Here is an 18021-nt window from a genome sequence, read left to right as displayed (position 1 = left end):
AAAATGAACTCCCATACTTTCAGCTCACAAAACAATGAAACCTGAAGGTCTTTACTTTTCAATTTATGTTATGCTTTTACTAAGTCCAGTACTTACATTAGCAGTAGTAGGCTTGAACAGTGATTTAATTTCTATTTCTTATCCTATATTTTGAGAGTTACCATGTCAGAGTGGATAGAATGCTGACTCCTGGTGTTAAGAAGACCTGAGTTTAAGCTGTTTCCCTGACATTTACTGATATCGTGACTCTAGGCAAGTCACTTAACCTTCTCAATGTCTTAAGCAACTTTCTAAGATGTGAAGTCACAGAAAAAATACAAAGCTGCCTTGGTAGGGTCTATTTCCTGATCAGGAGTCCCTAGCCTCAGTGAAACAATAAGTCCCATCCAAAATACTGAGAAAAACAGATAATAGGATTTGAAGTTGGGAATGACTTACAGAGATAATCAAACTACTTTGTACTATCCACTAATCAAACTACTTTCATTTTTACAGATGAGGAAATTCAGGCTCAGATTGCTTAAGTGAGTTACCCAAAGTCACAAAGGCTGGGTTGGGATTCAAGATCAGGTGTCCTGCCACAAAATCTTGTGCTCAGGAAAGGAACATGTACTGGGCTGGTGCTATAACCCATTTCATATCCATAGATTTATTGAGCTCCCAGAGAAAGAAACCAAATCTAAATAGAGTCTGTATGTATAATGCCCAGTGCAAATGACTGGGGTTGGAGAGGGGAGGAATTAAGTATTTCTGAAGGGCTTATGATGCTGTTGATGTTAAATTCTAGTTTGGTATCCATGATCAGATCTTTGCTCTCTTTTCACTGATAACTGTTTCTGCAGAAAATTTTATAAGTTGTGATACTGGCAATTTGAGAGGTGACCCCTTGAAACAAGGAAAAAATGAAGGCATACAGTGTGAGAACTTTACCAATTCCCAATACAAAACTCAACAATATGAGCATATAGGTTATGTAAGTCAGACTTGCCCCTAGGCAGGTCTTAATTTATGTGGCTGGCACCTCTGTGGAAGAAAACCAAGCTCTGACAGCATTACAAGGGTAATATTTTTACAAGGACAGACTACTCTTGCACACTTTTTTTAATGTATTAGGCACAACACAGTTATCCTTCAGCTCCAGGCATGCATATCTCCTTCTGCCACCTATTTTCACTCATGGGCAAACATTTATTCTAGCTAGCGGAAGGAAAGAGACACTCAACATTTATATTTGAGTTTCACCATGTCCCCACTCACAGCTTCCCAGAGCACTCAGGCAGAACGTGTTCTTGTCCCACATATGTCTTTGAAAGGCTTTTCCTTCCTTGAATGCCTTAGAGGAACTGGGGAAGTTGAGTAACATCTGCGTTAGCAGCACTGTCTGTTGGGAACTGAGATTGATTTTACTCATTTTGGATTGCTGGACACTTGGCAGTAGGGGCAGACCAGTGCTGCTCATAATCAAGAGATATTTAAGTAGTTGCTTTAGGGAGTTTACCAGACCTTGCAATATTTGGTGACTGAACTTTCAAAAAACCATCCTGACTTTTTAAAGTACTATCCATTGAACCTAGCAAAGATTATTTTTCATCAACGATTTCTCCTTTAAGAAAAGAAAGGTCAGACTCAAAAGATCTGAGATCTAAAACTAGGACCTCAGTGGCCCTCTGGTTTAACCCTTATTTTACAGATGAGAAATTGAGTTTCAATTATTTGCCCGAAGTACAAGAACAGGAAGCATGGAGGACAGACAGTGATGAGCTCCTCCAAAGGTAGCCATCTCATAATTTCTCACATGGCTACCCTCTTCTGGACTTTACCAATGCTTTCTAGAATCTTTTAGCAGCCAGCAAAATCACATCAATACTGAAACACACCTCCTCACCATAGCCTGAGTCCCTGCCCCTCCCTCCACCTTCACCCTTATTTTTCTGTGTTGTCTTCCCACATTAGATTGTAAGCTTCTCAAGGGCAGAAATTACTTTTTTGCCTTTCTTTTTATCCTAAGTGTTTAACATTGTGCCTGACTCTTAGTAGGATTAATAAATGCTTTTCGATTGACTGGTAAGTCAAAATGAGCTTATTTATCTCCTTTCCTATTTCCCAGTGGTTATTATTAAGGTCATTGGCCAGGAGAATGAACCCTTCATATTCTCTCACAGGGGGATATCCATGTAAGACAATTGTACTGAATCTATTGTCACTCCTTAAAACTTTGGATTTGACAGAATCATACAATTCTTAGATAAAAACCCTTTCAATGATTTCAAGCAGCTGAGATTTCCTTCCCTGTTGTTCTCTGAGGTAATTCCTAGAAAATCAGCAGTAAAATTAAGTACAGCATTCTAATAATTTCACTTTCTAGCATCTCAACGCATGGAAATAGAGTGCTTTTATGTTTCATGGAAGTGACCCAGGAAATCAGAAATAAGGTCTGAAATTCATTTATAATTGGAAACAAGAGTTAGGTTTTGTGTCTCCTTTTTTGAATCCCTCGCTGGGAATTGGCAATTTTATACAGTTAATATGGTGAACACTGACATACTTTTAACATAGGGACAGCTAGGTGCTACAGCATATAAAGTGTTGGACTGAGAGCTAAGAGTTCAGATTCAGACAAGTGCTACTTGGGAACCCTGGGCAAGTCACTTAACCCCACTCAGATTTAGTTTTCTCATCAGAAAAGTGGAGATAATTCCCCCAAAGCAAGTACTATTTTTCTCATGCCTGGAGTGCTCTTCCTCCCTCCACTCCAACTACTGATATCCAAGGCTTCCTTAAAGTCCCAACTACAATTCTACCTTCTGTAGGAAGTCTTCCCCAACTCCTCATAATTCCAGTGTTTTTCTTCTTTTAATTATTTCCTACTTCTTTTGTATACATTTGTTTGCATGTTGTCTTTCATTTAGAATATAAGAATAATAGAATAGAATAGAAGCTCCTATGGAACTTTTTGGCTCTTTTTGTATTCCCAGCATTTAGTACAGTGCCTGGCACATATTTGGAGCTTAATAAATGTCATCTGAATGAATGAATGCTGTAGTAAACCTGGCCTACTTATTTTTTGTACACGACATATTCTATTTTCTACCTCTGTGCCTTCCTGCAGGCCATCCCCATGCCCAGAAATGTCCTCCCTCTTCCCTTTCAGCCCTTGGAAATACAAGATCCCTTTAAGGCTCAATTCAGGCACCCCTCTCCAAGAGGTCTTTCTCTCATTTCTGCTCTTACTAGTCCTCCTTTGCCCACCCTCCAAAATCACTGTATTTTTTTGTCTCCAATTTTTACTTATATGTGAATATGTTTTGTATCCATCAGGGAAGCTCCTTGAAACCAGTAACTATCTTGCTTTTGTATTTGTATCTGCAATCCTAGTACAGTGCCTGGCACACAGTAGATACATAATAGATAGTGATTGATTAATTTATTGATAGTGGTAAATTAAGATTATTTGAGCAGCAGTGTTGAGATTGAAAAAGGAGGGCATAAGGAGAAAGCTACCATAATGGTCTAAGTGAAAAAGATAAGAGGATCTAACTTAGGAAGATAGCAATGAGAGTAGAAAGAAGGAGACATACACAAGAAAAATTGTAAAAGCAGAAATGACAGATGTTGTGGAAATTTTGCCATGAACAGTAAACCTTTAAACATTCAGTAATGTGAGCCATGCTTGCATGACAACTTTTCTATGATACTGAAGCTAGTAAAGGAACAAGTCAACTATAAACATAAAAAGACAATGTACAAATGTAATAGAAATAAGAGTGTCAATCTTCAAGGTGTATGAGATTCTATATCCATTTTTTCACTCATATATAAACTGTCAAGGAGATTATAAACCTACTTTAATGCACTATGATTTTTCTCCCATGTAGTCTGGTCAAATCTCATTACAATGAAGGGAAAGAATTGTCTGATTTTTGTTTGCTTATTTGGACTGGAATCTTGTATATTGAAATAAATGAGGACATTAGCTGGGGTTTAGAAATCATTTTGTTGTACAAAGGACTTCATTTTTATGTAACTGGTTTAATAGGATTCGACACATTGTTTATTTTTAAAAATTTAAACTTATGGCTTACTTTTTAATGTGATTAATGTCTCTCCTTGAATGTTTTGGCCCTTCAATTTTCACATACCCCAAACAGAAGATATTATGTTTCCCCAACCCTCACCCCATCCTTAGTCGCCAAATTCCAATTTCTGTTGAGGATATCACCATCCTCCTAATCACCCCAGGTTCACAATCTTGAAGTCATCCTTGATTTTCCTGTTTTTGGTAGCCCTTCTATATCCATTTAGTTGCCAGGTCTTGTGGATTCTACCCCACAACCTCTCTCGTTTGCTTGTTCTCTTTACCTACTCAAACTCGTTATCTTACTTCTGACCCACCTCACTTCTCACCAAGATAATAAGGAAAAATAAAATTTCATAATTGATCTTTATGTTTTTGCATCTAATATTGTTTGTCCCCTATAATAAATTTGGGTGAGAGGAGTATAATATTGTGGGGCATATAAAATTATCAACTATCATATTTCACTTGTGTCAAAGGTGCCACTATGTGTCTATGATCCTGGACCTTTCATCACCTCCAAAATATAGGAAAGCTTCAAACACCTCTGGAAACATTTTGAGACAGTATTTCAATCAGGCAAGGCCAAGAGGAAAATGAAGCTTTTCCAGGGAACCTAGATGTCAGTAAGAATGATGGCGGTAAGAATCTCTTTATACTGAGGAGCTAGAGGACCAACCTAAACCAAACCTAAAGTCTCTGTCTATTAGGGTGCCTCTGTCTTTGACACAGGAAAATAGGAAAGTGTTCAGAGAGTGTTAAGTATAAAGTATAAAGTCATTTCTTTTCTCTCTGTCTCTCTGTCTCTCCCTCTCTTCTTCTTCCCTCTCTCCCTCTCCTCAACTGCCCCAAAGAGGATAGTTTCAACTTAGCTTCTGTGGAAACCACCTACTCTGGAGGTACTCTGGTCCAGCATTTTCCTGGGAGTAATTGCTGTGTTTCCCTCAGTCCTGATCTTGGAAATTGTGAAGGTTACACAGATACATGTACGGTTTGTATTAACCAGGACAGATCACAGTCCTTTGCATCATAGAATTAGATGACTCAATGTCTGAGGGAATTTAGGGACTGGGACTCTAACAATAAATTCCAACTTTGTTACTTACTACCAGTGTGGCCTTGGGGAAATCACTTAACCTCTCTGTGACTCAGCTTTCTTATGAATATAATGAGACTATTGGCTTATGTAATTTCTAAGGAACATTCCAGATCTACATATTATGATCTTTGCTTGAAGATCTCAAGTGCTCTAAACAACCAAGGACTGGATGACTACTAACTGGGTATACTGTATACAGAGGATCCTTGTTCAAGTGTGGATTTCATTGTGAGACCTCTGAGGTCTCTTCTAACTCTGAGACTCAATAGGCTCACAAATTTAGAGCTAAGAGTATTTTCAGAGGTCATGTAGTACAATTTTCTCACTTTAAAAATGAGCAAATTGAGGCCAAGGGAGCTTTTATGTCTTAACCAAGGTAATAGGCAATTAGTATCAGAAAGGAGTTTTGAACCCAGGTCCTTTGACTCCAAAGCCAGCCACCCTCTAATCCTCTCATTTTACATATGAGGAAATTGAGGTCCAGAGAGGTAAGATAATTTGCCTAAAATCACACAAGTCCCCTGACTCAAAATCTAATTTTTTTTTTTAGAATTTTTTACATCATCTACCTCCTTGACAGACTCTGAAGAGGAATCAGCTGCATATCCCACCTCAAAGAGGATTTGAAGCTGTTCCTCATTAATAGTTATCCCCCACAGTGTGTTAAAGAAAATGTCTTCCATTGCTTGTAATTGTTGGAATAGGAATGGTTAAAAAGCTGGCCCTTGTATGTTACTGTGTTGAAAGTGGAGGTTGAGTGTGTAGATAACGGTATGTGAACAGAGTTAGTTATTGTACTTGGTGAGAGAGAGAGAGAGAGAGAGAGAGAGAGAGAGAGAGAGAGAGAGAGAGAGAGAGAGACAGACAGACAGACAGACAGACAGACAGACAGACAGACATTCAGACAGATAGACAGACAGAGACAGAGAGAGAGAGACAGAGAGAAAAAGAAAGAAAAGCTTCACTGGTTCCCTATTGCCCATACAATAACATACAAACTTCTCTGTTTGGAATGTAATGCCTTTCACCATCTGCCTAACACCTCTCTTTCTAGGCTGATTATGTATGGCTCTCTGTCCCCTCAAACAATATTTATCGCATATCTTCCATCTCCCATTTCTTTGCTTTTCTTAGGGTGCCTTCCTTTTCTGGAATATTCTTCCTCCTTATACCCAAATTCCCTTTAAGTTTTTGCCCAAATTCCACTTTCTACAGGAAGCCTTTCCCCACTCCCCAAGTTGTGTTCCTCACCCTCACAATTTGTATTTACTTTTAGGTAGTTTGTACATACATAAATGCACATTTGTTTATCCCCAATAGAATATAAACTCTTTGAGGGCAAGGGTTATTTTTTTTTTCATATTCCAAGTGCTGGCACCTAGTAGTATTTAATTCATATTTAACAAATGAAATTGAGGCTATTATATACAGGATATTACAAAAGTCTTTAAACTGTACAAAGGCTTTTGAGACAACATGTATATGTGAACAGCACAGTTTTGAACCCCCAGGAGTCTCCACATAGGAAAAGAGATAATTAGCAAAGATGCACAAGTGAGTCCATGGAGAGAACATCTGAATGTGAATATGACTGGGTCCTTGACGTTGTCTTATTTCCGGGGTTTCACAACTGTTCCTCCCCGTGATAAATACCCATATAGAAAGTGACAAAGAATTTAGTCACTCCAGTGGAGACTATGAAACTCCAAAAATAAAAGGGACCTCCAAGAGCATTTAGTCCAAATACTACGTCATTCATGAATGTCCTTTACAACATTCCTTCCTTGATTCACCTGTAGGTAATGACATTATGTGAAACAATATTAAGCCACCCTTTTATAGAGCCTTCATGTTTATACCGTGTTTTTCTTGCAATAGTCCCATGAAACAATAATAGTAGTATTTATTTTATGCATACAAGTATATATAGAGAGTATAATATTAACATAATATATTACAATGAAATATAATAATAAATATATAGTATATGTACATATAAATACTAGAACTTATATAGCACCTTTGGTTTGCAAAATGCTTTTCTCATGTGATCTGATTTGATCCTCACAATAATACTGTACGGTAGTTCTTAATGTTATTCCCCTTTTGCAGATGCAGAAACTGAGACACTGAGAGGTTGAGTGACTTCCCCAGGGTCGTGCAGCTAAGTAGGGGACTGAGTAAGGATTTTACAGGTCTTCCTGACTTCAAATCTAGTATTGTATTGTGGTAAAATGATTATATTCGTTTTGTGGAAGAGGAGACTGAGGCTTGTAGGGTTAGGTGAGGCGCTCAGTGGCACACAGTTGTTAAGAATTAAAGCTCCTCAGATATCCCAGGGAATTTTGTTTTGCACCTCAGGCTTTTAGCACATAATTCTGTATATCACGGCTATCTATGTTTGTCTTCTCCCCTTACCTGATGGCAAGTTCCTTGAGGAAAGGGAACTTTAGGGCCATTATGACATCGATTACTTGTGCATGACCTAAACTCTAAGGCTTTCCTAGTGCTTAGCACGTTGCTCTGCACATAGGGATCACTTAATGAAGCCAGATATTTTGCACATCCTCAGAAAGTGGTCATCCAGTCTTTCCTAGAGCATACCTCTGCCCTGACATGACAGACCACAGTGAAGAGGTTGACAGTAGTTCTCCAAGAACTGATATCTATCCAACTTATGTGCATTCAAGAGAAAAAGAATGTTTCCAAGGGATGCAAATTCTGATGAAAGTGAACCACAGATATATGGCACCTATCCTAAAGTCGCACTTTCATTTGTTATCCAGAGGAAAGGCCTGATAACTTTGACAGGCTGTTTTGTAAACGAGACGAATGAAGGCTAATGCATCACAAAATATCTGACTCAAGCATGAAAAATGGCAAATGGTTGTCATGTTAAGTCATTGATTTTTTACTAAAAATTGAAAAATAGCAATGAGAGACTGGATGGTTTATTTATGTCAAGTAAGAACCTGGTAGAGGCATCAAAACAATCCACATTGTTGGTATAATGTATAATAGAGTTATGCTCAAGTCACTCAACAGTTCAGTTATTAAAGCTCAAGGATATTTCCTTGAAGAAGATTAGAAAAACACTTTTTAATCTTCACTGAGTGATGTTTTTATACTCACAAAAGAGTATAACTAGAAAGAATTCATTTATTCTTCAAGCTATAATAAAAACACAATTGCATTGCTTTTTAGTATCAAGTAATGTGAAAATAGTATTATTTTATATAGAATTATATAGTGGCAGGGAGCCGTTTTGGTAGAAAGGAGGAGAGGAAGAAGAAGGATGGGTCATAGAGTTCCATAACCTGACTCCATTAGCCTGGATTAACAAGTATTCATGTACTTCTAAAAGACTCCAGTAAAGGCAACGTTAAGTCTTGTTTATACAAGTCTGGTGCTTCATAGCCACAATGCACAGATCTTTTTCTCCTGTATTCAGCTACTATCAATTGATTCTTTTGTACATTTGTGGGAAGGATGGTGGGAAGATATAGATTATCAAGGGAAGGTTATACAAGTCAGATCTGTGAAAGCAAACTCAGTGTAACACTCCAAAGGAGGTTTGAGTCCAGACATCTTCAGGTCATAGAAGCCTGTAGTAAAATAGAGCCAGCTCAGTCAAGATTTATTAAGCATCTGTTGTGTGTGAAGCATTATGCTAGGTACTAGGAGACAATGCAAATTTATTTAAGATAAAGTCTTCAACTATCTTTAGTGGAGTATTAACTTATGAGTCAAAAAGGTGATAAGGCAGCCCAGAGAGCTAACTCAGTCTTAGGCTACATTAAAAGAACTAGGACAAAGGAGATGATAGTTCCTTTGCATTGTGCCTTGGTCAGAGCAGTAGACTTGATGACCTTGAATGGCTGTCAGTGTCTAAATCTATGATCCTAAGTTTCAGACAGGCAAATTTAGACTTGATCTATGTAATAATTTCCTAACATGTAAAGCTATTCCATTAGTGAAAGGTCTTCAAGTAGAAACAAATTAGTGGTTTGTAAAGAGATTCCTATGCAGTCATAATCAAACAAAAAGTACTTATTAAACACTTGCTATGTTCAAGCAAGGGTCGAGACAAAATGATCACTGAAATCCCTTCCAACTCTGTGATTTGGTTTTTGTTTTTGCTGTGTCTACTTGGTCTGTCAGTTCTTTGAGAGTACACATTGTTTCATTCTTTGTGTTTATATTTCCAGTGCACTTAATAAATGCTTGCCTATTGATTGATTTGGCTGGCAAATAGAGTATATCAAGTGGAATAAGATGAGATAAGGATATAAAACCTCCAGTACTGCCAAATTATTGAGACCATAACCAATATATGCCTAAGAAATATAGCGTGACAGTGATATCCATCCTTTGGTTAGAGTGCATAACTTGGAGTCAGTAGAAATTTAGGACCATTATGACATCGATTACTTGTGCAACACTGAAAAAGTCTGGATCTACTAAGTGGGAATAACTTCTTAATTTATTTGCTGTGATAAAAGTACTTGGTAAATCTTAAACACTGTAGGAATATCATTATTAAAGTACTACAAGAATATCAATTGTTATTACTCATCATATAATGGGACAAGCATTCATTAACCAATTTGTTCAACTACATACTCATGCAGTACTTACTGTTGTTATGTCTTGTGTTGTATCATAGAGATCCTGTCCCTAGTGAACATATATCTTACTAGGGAGGGATAAGAAAAATAGACAAATGGAAGATAGAAACTATGACTCATATGTGAGATATATACAAAGGGCTACTAGAGTTTACAATAGGAAGAGAATATATTCATTATGTTCTTTTTTGTTGAGGAATGGGAGACTGAAAGGAGCAGAGAAGACCTAACACAGGAACTTGATCTTATAGGATAGATAGGACTTTGACAGGTAGGAATTGGAAGGCAGATATTTCAGGTGAAACAAACAATTGTGAGCAGGATACAGAAGTAGGAAAGTGAAGTGTATGTTGGAGAAACAGCAAATAAGCTACTATAGCATGACATATGTCTCAGATAACAGTGAATAGAATATGGCTAGAAGGGTAGGTAAGGGTTAACACATGGCATCGATAATCTTGAAGCTGGAAAGAAAAATTACAAGTTGAGAAGACAGAGGGGAAAATCAGTTAGGAGGTTAATCCAGGAAATATATATATATATATATAATATTACATGCATTCATATGTAATATGTGCAAAATATATACAATAATCTAGGAAGGAGATTATGAGAAATGGGAATGGAAAGAGGAGGATGAACATGACCTGTATTAGCAATAAAGTTGTTGTTCAGCCATTTCAGTTGTGTCCAACTTCATAAACCCATCTGGGGTTTTCTTGGCAAAGATACTGGAGTGGTTTGTCATTCATTTCCTTCTCTAGCTTATTTTACAGGTGAGGAAACTGAGGCAAACAGGGTTAAGTGACTTGCCTAGGGTCACACAGCTAGGTAGTACCTGAGGCTGGATTTGAACTCATAAAGATGAGTCTTTCTGATTTTAAGCCTAGCACTCTAATCACTGTATCACCTAGCTGACCTAACAAAGTTGTTAGGATCTTGGCAAAGGCTTAAAAGTAAGAAAGGGAATAAGGATGAAAGATTGTTACAAAACAGTAGTGATAAGAATATAAATCAAGTCAAGGGAATACATGTTGTAGCACAAAGAAGACTAGAAGTGGAGTCAGATGTCCTGGTTTCATCACTTACTAGTTGTGTGAATGAACTTGGATCATTCATTTCACCCATCCTGGACTAATTCACCAATGAAGCAACGTGGAAAGAATATCCAATTTGGTGTCAGAAAATCTGAGTTTGAATCTCAACACTGCAATTTACTGACAATTTGACTTTGGGCAAATCACCTTCTTTGTGTCTCAGTTTCATTCTCTGTAAAATGAGGTATTAGATTTCATGAAATCTATGGTCTGTTGTAGCTGTAAATCTGTGACCCTAAGAGATGAATTCCAAGGCCTTTTCCAGCTGTAAAAAGTCTTTGATTCTGAGCTATTTGGGAGTGGGACAGGAGGGGAAGATGAGAACTTAATTTTTGACACATTAAATTTGTGGTGTCATTACGATATACAGATGGTGATTTTCAACAGGCAGTTAGATTATAAATTTGAAACAGAGGAAGGATTTTGGTAGTAAGCATATAGAGCTGGAAGTCCTCTGTCTTCGGGACTGACCAGTTGAAGTCACAGAAATGTATGACATCACCAGTGGAGAAGGCATGGAGAGAGAAGAGAGGGGAAGAGAAAATGAACTCTTGGGTGAATACTCACATGTTGGTGATGGAGATGAAGAGATGGGGTCATGACACCTCATGTCTTTCCTCCCTAATCCTGTTATGATCACATTAAAGTCTCAAAATGCATGTCTGCTGGAGTAACTGTGAATGTCCAGCTGTTTCATCTTTGTTATTAAAATAGGGATTAGATCTGCTGTCATTTACAAACATGGGCTAAACAACTTGGACTTGACTGAATTTCATTTTTCTACAACTACTCAACCATAAAGCAGGGGGGACAAAGCTACTGAAAGGGGATGAGGTCACTCCAGAGTACTGCAGTTCACCTCTGCAAAATACATCTTGAATTTTGTTTCCAATTCATGTCTAAAAAGGGAAAAACAGATTAATATTTTTGTGAAGCATGTAGATTTTTACATTTTTCTCAAGTTTTATCCATTCTAGTCAAAATTCCATGCCATTGAGATAATACTGAAAAGTTATTTATGTGAGCTGCTAACAAAACTTGAATTTCACCTAAAGTTAGAGTGTAAAGCTTTTCTGCTATCCAAAAAGAGCAGAAATGAGCATGTTTGTCCTCAAATCCCTGTCTCAAGATCAACTCCAGCCATCCAATAAGGTAGAGAAGACCATTTAATGAAGCTTGAAGCAGTCACAAATTCAAGAATTTTATTTATAGAGTAGTTTACAAACTACTTTACATACTTTATTTTGAGTCTCGCAGTAATAGCCCTGTGAGGTCGGTGTTGTTATTACGCCCATTTTGCAGATGAGGAAATTGGGACTGAGAATGTTTAGTCAATTCTCCAGGGTCACATAGCTAGTAAATGTCTGAGGCCAAGGATAAGGATTAGGTCCTTTCTCATGTGAGCTCCTGGTGGTCAGAGATAATTTTGGCCTTTCACTGTATTCTCAGTGCTTAGCACAGTGACTGGCATATGGTGACATTTACTAAAGGCTTACAGAATGATTGACTAAACCTGTTATTTCATTGATATATGGAACTTTTAGATGTGGAAACTCCACTAGTGCAGGTAAACACTTCGTCTTCACCTTATAGTCTCAATTACTAGAGCTATTAGAGGTGACAAACATAGCCCAGGGGCCAACAGCCAAAGAGCAGCAGGAACCACATTAAAATATAATCGGGAAATATTTAACAAAATAAATAAAAATACAAATAAAACATGGTCAACGTTAATATATGGTCTTTAAAGTCAATATGCAGGGAGCCTTATATATGATTTAGTGGCCCCCATTTGTATTTGCATTTGATGCCACTGGCTGAGAGCATACTGATGAGTTGGGTGACACCTCCAAGGGAATAACTTGAAATCATATCGTACTGCCTCTCTGCTACGTCATGCTGCCTTCACTTTTGCATGTACATCTATATCTCTGCCATTACTGCAGACTGATTTCTTCTTTCTCTGATTTTCCTGTCATAACCTCTCCTTTGCCCCATCATACTCTGTTTGTATTATACTTTTTTTTTTCATATTCCCTCTAGTTAGTCTTGTGATCTTTCTGAAGCCACTTTGTTATTTTTCATTTCTTTATTACCAGGACAGAGATAATATGCCTAAGCCAGAGAGCTTAGCACATATCTGTGCTTTGGGCTTGGATTTGAACATCTCTTGCAATAGAGCCTCAAGTGGAATAGTTTGAGCATAGTATATTTCTTAAGAGAATTAGAAGACTAGGAAAAGCTGATTTAGATTTTAAAAGGGACCAATCACATTCAAAGGTCTACTCTAACCAAATAAACATTCTCATCTCATCTTTTTTTTTTCTTTTTCTTTATCTTTCCATTACATCACACCCAACAGATGCTGCTGGCAAGAAACAGAAGGTTTTTATTTATTTATTTTTTTTAGTGAAACCATTTGGATTCTCCCTTAACTACAGTCTTTCTTCTTGCTGAACATGAACGACCATTAATTAATGCTGTAAATATACTCTAAATTTTTGTTTATATCCCGATAACTAAATTTTAGTTTAAGAACCCATTTCCCAAAATAACTTCTATTGTCTTCTGTTTTATGGTTCCCATCATTCATATTTCTGGTTCTTCTGGGGATGGATTAATGTGCTCATATCTACAATTTTCTTTGGCCTGGGAAGCATGTGCACCATTGTTTCCTGTCTCTTCCAGCTGATAAATATGGGAGATCCCGGGAGAGGCAGCGTTTCCATACACTAATTGGTTCTGTTCTAAACTTTAATAGCTAATGAGCAGAGTCATGGGTATGCAGACTGCACGAGGGAATTTCTTTTAAAATTCAATTGAGTTCAGGTGTGCTGAAAGTAGCGCCTTCCTAACTCAGAGGCATCTGTGTGCCTCCCCACTGCTCTTTAGTCACACAGCCCTAAACCTCAGTGTAGTCCCGTAAAGCCTTGCACCGAAGCAAGCAGATGCTAGGAGCATCTGGTTTGCAGTGTGTGATTACAGTGGTGAAGAAATTAAGTCACTCAATGAGCAAAATGTACTATTTTATCACTGCTGGAATTTGGGGAGGAGTCACTGAGGGAGAAAGCAGATCTGCAGGACTAGAGCTTGAAGAGTCTCAGGCAAAGTTTGGAAACAGTCAGAAGTATGAGTTTTGCAGCTGATTTAGAAAATGCTTCTGTATTCAGGACTTCTTTTCGCAAATCTACATACCTATGTTTTTTCAACATGAAAGACTGCCTTTCCCACCCGCCCCCTCCTCCCACACCTGTCCCCTCTCCTTCCCTGATAATTTACTTAGAATGCCAAGTAGGAACATATGCCACCTTACCTGAATCTAAGACTTTGAATGACTTCTTACTAGAACTTGGGGGGGGGGCATGCCCCTCTTTTGAACATGTATGGATAGAATAGCTGCATAGGTTTCTGACATTAGCGCACTATGATGGGGTGATCAGGGCGTCCCCCTCCCAAGGTGTTGAATATTAGAAGACACTCAAAGCACCATTTTTAGTGTCTTTCCTTGGACTGCAAGTAAATTCTTTCCTTCACAGCCCCATTCTCAGAAATATCATCTGTCTCTCCAGGCATACTCCTTCACTGCCTTCCTCTTCACACCAACAACTGGTCTTTTGTCAGCATAGACACTTCATGTTGCCTTCTTCTATTCCTTTCCCACCCACAGCAGCATCCCAAGAGAGCTATGCCCCACTCTTGCCTTAGACACAAAAATTCAAACCCTCATTATAGCTCTGTCTGGCAAAGACCCCAGGGCAGTGAAGAAGAAATTGAACTGCTAAAATCTCAGTGTTTGCAGTTCCAGTAACCACAAAGGGGTTAAAGTAGTATCATGTAATGAGTGCTGGATTTAGAAGCAAATTAGCTCTAATTCTAGTCTTTTGACTTCTTGGCTGTATGACCTTATTTCCTTAAGAGGTCTTAGTTTCCTTAGTTGAAAAATGGGGGTGATATTTCCCTTACCTATATCACAGGACCAAAATAAGGATCAGCTGACATAATTTATGTAAAAATACTTTGTAGTTAGAAAATTCTTTGATACTTTGATGGACCTGTGGTTTCATCAGTCTGTATTCCTTCCAGTGATGTTGAACACAGCCTATCTATACTTGTCCATTTGTCTAACTTTTGTCCATGTTTTTCCATAGATCTAACTCCAATTATTCTCAGCACTCATGTACCCTACTTCTTGTTCAACTTCTTCACAAATTCCCAAACTCCTTCCTTATGAGACAACAATTAGTTTTGCCAGGTAGTTTTCATTGACCTCATAGCAACAGCTCCACACAAGTCTTGGAGAGATCTTCCTTCAACTCCACCCATCCCCTATATGTGCCACAGGGCAGTGATCAGTAACTTCATTCCTTTCCTCTACTTTCATGTTTTAGGAAACAGAATGAATGGCATAGGATAAGGCATCCATGTGTTGTGATTTGTATCCCAGGTTTAATTACATTTTTCCTTCTCTGAGCCCACTGCCTTTCTAATTTTTCAATTTTGATTTAGTACCAACATCTTTGAAGTTGTCTGGTTTTTCACACTAAGTATCATCCCTATCTCTTCACTTTCACTCCCCCCCCCCCCACATACACAAAGAGTTGCCAAATGTTGTCATTTCTATTTCCACACCATTTTTCCCATTTGTCTCTTTCTATTCACACATCATCCCTCTGGTTTAACTCCTCATCACCTCTCCCCTGGACTCTTATAATGGTCTCCTAAGTGGTGTCTCTGCCTCAGACTTTCACCACTCCAAACCATTCTCCACGTACCTGCCAAAGTGATTTTCCTAAAGCACAGTCTGACCATGTGACTCACCTCCTTTTCCAAGACTCTCCAGTGTCTTCCTCTTGACTATTACATCAATTATAAAGTCCTCGGGCATTTAAAGCTCTTTATCATCTGTATGCAACCTACCTTTTTAGTCTTATTACATGCTGTTTCTCTTGCATGCTATAGTCTAGCCAAACCAGCATTCTTGACATTCTTTATATTCATATAAGACATGTTAAAACTACTCAAACACTAAAAGGAAATCAAGGCATGATGCCAGACATTAAGCAGAATCAAGTATAGGCAGAGGAACAGACTTAAGGTTAAAATTTTCTGCTAAGTTGAAATTAGAAAAATATAACTTCTGCTAAAGAGCTGTTATTTATGTTCACTGATTATGGTGGTTATATTATAAGTAAGTAAAAATAGAAATTCACCTGCTTGCTTAACTACATTGATCAAATTAACTCTATAAATAATTTCTAATAAAATATTATTTACAAATTAGCCATATCCTCCAAGTCATACACAAAGTTGTTTTTTCCTAATTAAAACATAATCATATTGCTTTCACAAAATAAAATTACTACTAATATTTCAGAGAAAATAAAAAGGTTTTATACAAAAATAATATTTCTTCTTTGTATTTTCCATTTTCAGTGCTTGTGCATTTTTATAATGTACTTATACATAACATGTTTTAAAATGTAGTTCATCTACACACTATACATATATGCATATATACACATATACAACATATATATATTTAGGAATGCATGCTCAAAAATTTTTACTGATGGAATATGAAATCAAAAAAGTTTGGAGTCATTGGAATCTATGATTTCAGAGTTTCCTTCTAGATTTTACAATCTAGCATAAGTATCAAGTTTTCTAATTAAACCTCTTGGGCTGTTTGTTAGTCAGGTTTCACTTCATTTTACTCAGGCAGGCATAAAACGAATCAGTAACTGAGACAAAACTAGAACCTGGAGTCATCTGAGATCTAGTCACTGTAATTGCCCGATCAGCGATTTATCTCTCATCCTTTCTACTTCTCTCAAGTTCTCTGGGGTTTTTTCTGCCAATATTTTGAAATTATTACCTTGCATTTTCTATGTCCTTTCAAAGTATTTCATTTGTGTAAACATACAAAACATTCTAGGAAATGTTGTGATTAAAAATAGTACTGTCTTCCTGCCAAAAGTAGAAAGGCTGACAATTTGACAGGGAATGGTCCCTAAGCCTTAGGTTCCCTAGGGTTTTAAACACTTTGTTACCAGTAGGAAACAAGGTATCAGAAGGAGAGAGTTGGGTAGGGATTTGCTAAATAGTAGGTTGAAATGATTTCTTAAAGTTGGGGGAATTCACTCATTCAACAAACATTTATCAAGTAGTAGCTATGGGAAAGGCATGCAGTTTGGTGCCTCGCTCCATAGGAAAAAGAAATAAATACAGAAGCACACAGAATACTGGGACATTCTGAATATTTAGCTTAGAATGTCCAGGACATTTAATTCAGTCTCCCAATTGAAGCTTATGAAAGGGAAAATTGAAGTAGGTACCATCAATGGTCATTTTCTTTTTTGGGTTGGGGGTGGGATTAGGTCTATGATTCCATCACTATAGGGAGGTTCTAAGGGAGGAATCCCCCTCCGCCAAGGCTGATGAGCCCCCTCTTTGCAATTTAGTGTTCCAGAATTGCACTAAGAAGTTAAATGACTTGCCTAGGGTCAAATAGTACGTAAGAGAGAGGCCTAGAACCCGGATTTTTGTGAGTCTGAGATGGCTTTTTATGTGCTGTGCTTACAGCCCTCTAAGGTCAAATTTACGTGGGATTTTATGCATAAGAAGCACTTTACATCCATCATTTCACTGGATCTTCATTAGCGAGGGCAGTTATTATTACTATCCTCATTTTCCAGTTGAGGAAACTGAGGATCAATGAAGTTAAGTAACTTGTCTAAATTTAAGTAGCTAAGTGGAAGGAGAACTCTCTCTTGCCTCCAAGTATTCCTCCATCATTAAACTAATGTTCTAGCTGGAAAGATAAGACGAGTACACAAATAAGGATTGGATCAGGGTTTAGGGCTTTAGACTTTAACATGCTTGAGCCATTTAACCTTCATAACAAGTCTGGAAATGTAGATTTTGGTTTTTTTAAGTAAAATTATAAATGTGTCCTTTCTCAGGACAGTATTCTAAGAAATCACCTAAGACAACCAATTTATTTTGTTAGGGCCAGAGAAGAAAAATACCTTGCCACAGGTCAAATTCAGTTACTGATGAAGGTGGGACTTGAACCCCAGTCTTGTCTTCTAGTTCAAGTCTCTTTTTATAGAATCACAGTAT

At 37.6% G+C, this 18021-nt stretch overlaps 1 protein-coding gene across 1 annotated transcript in view; it reads right to left on the bottom strand.

Moving 5' to 3' along the window:
- Positions 1–18021, bottom strand: part of DLGAP2 (DLG associated protein 2) — a 529819-nt gene that overhangs the window by 416068 nt on the left and 95730 nt on the right. The gene's annotated exons all lie outside the window — the stretch shown is intronic.

Source organism: Notamacropus eugenii, chromosome 1 (assembly GCF_028372415.1).
Source record: "Notamacropus eugenii isolate mMacEug1 chromosome 1, mMacEug1.pri_v2, whole genome shotgun sequence".
In the NCBI taxonomy this organism is placed as follows: Eukaryota; Metazoa; Chordata; class Mammalia; order Diprotodontia; family Macropodidae; genus Notamacropus; species Notamacropus eugenii.
The sequence above is the reverse complement of the archived record's forward strand: the minus strand, read 5'-3'. Positions and strand labels throughout refer to the sequence as shown.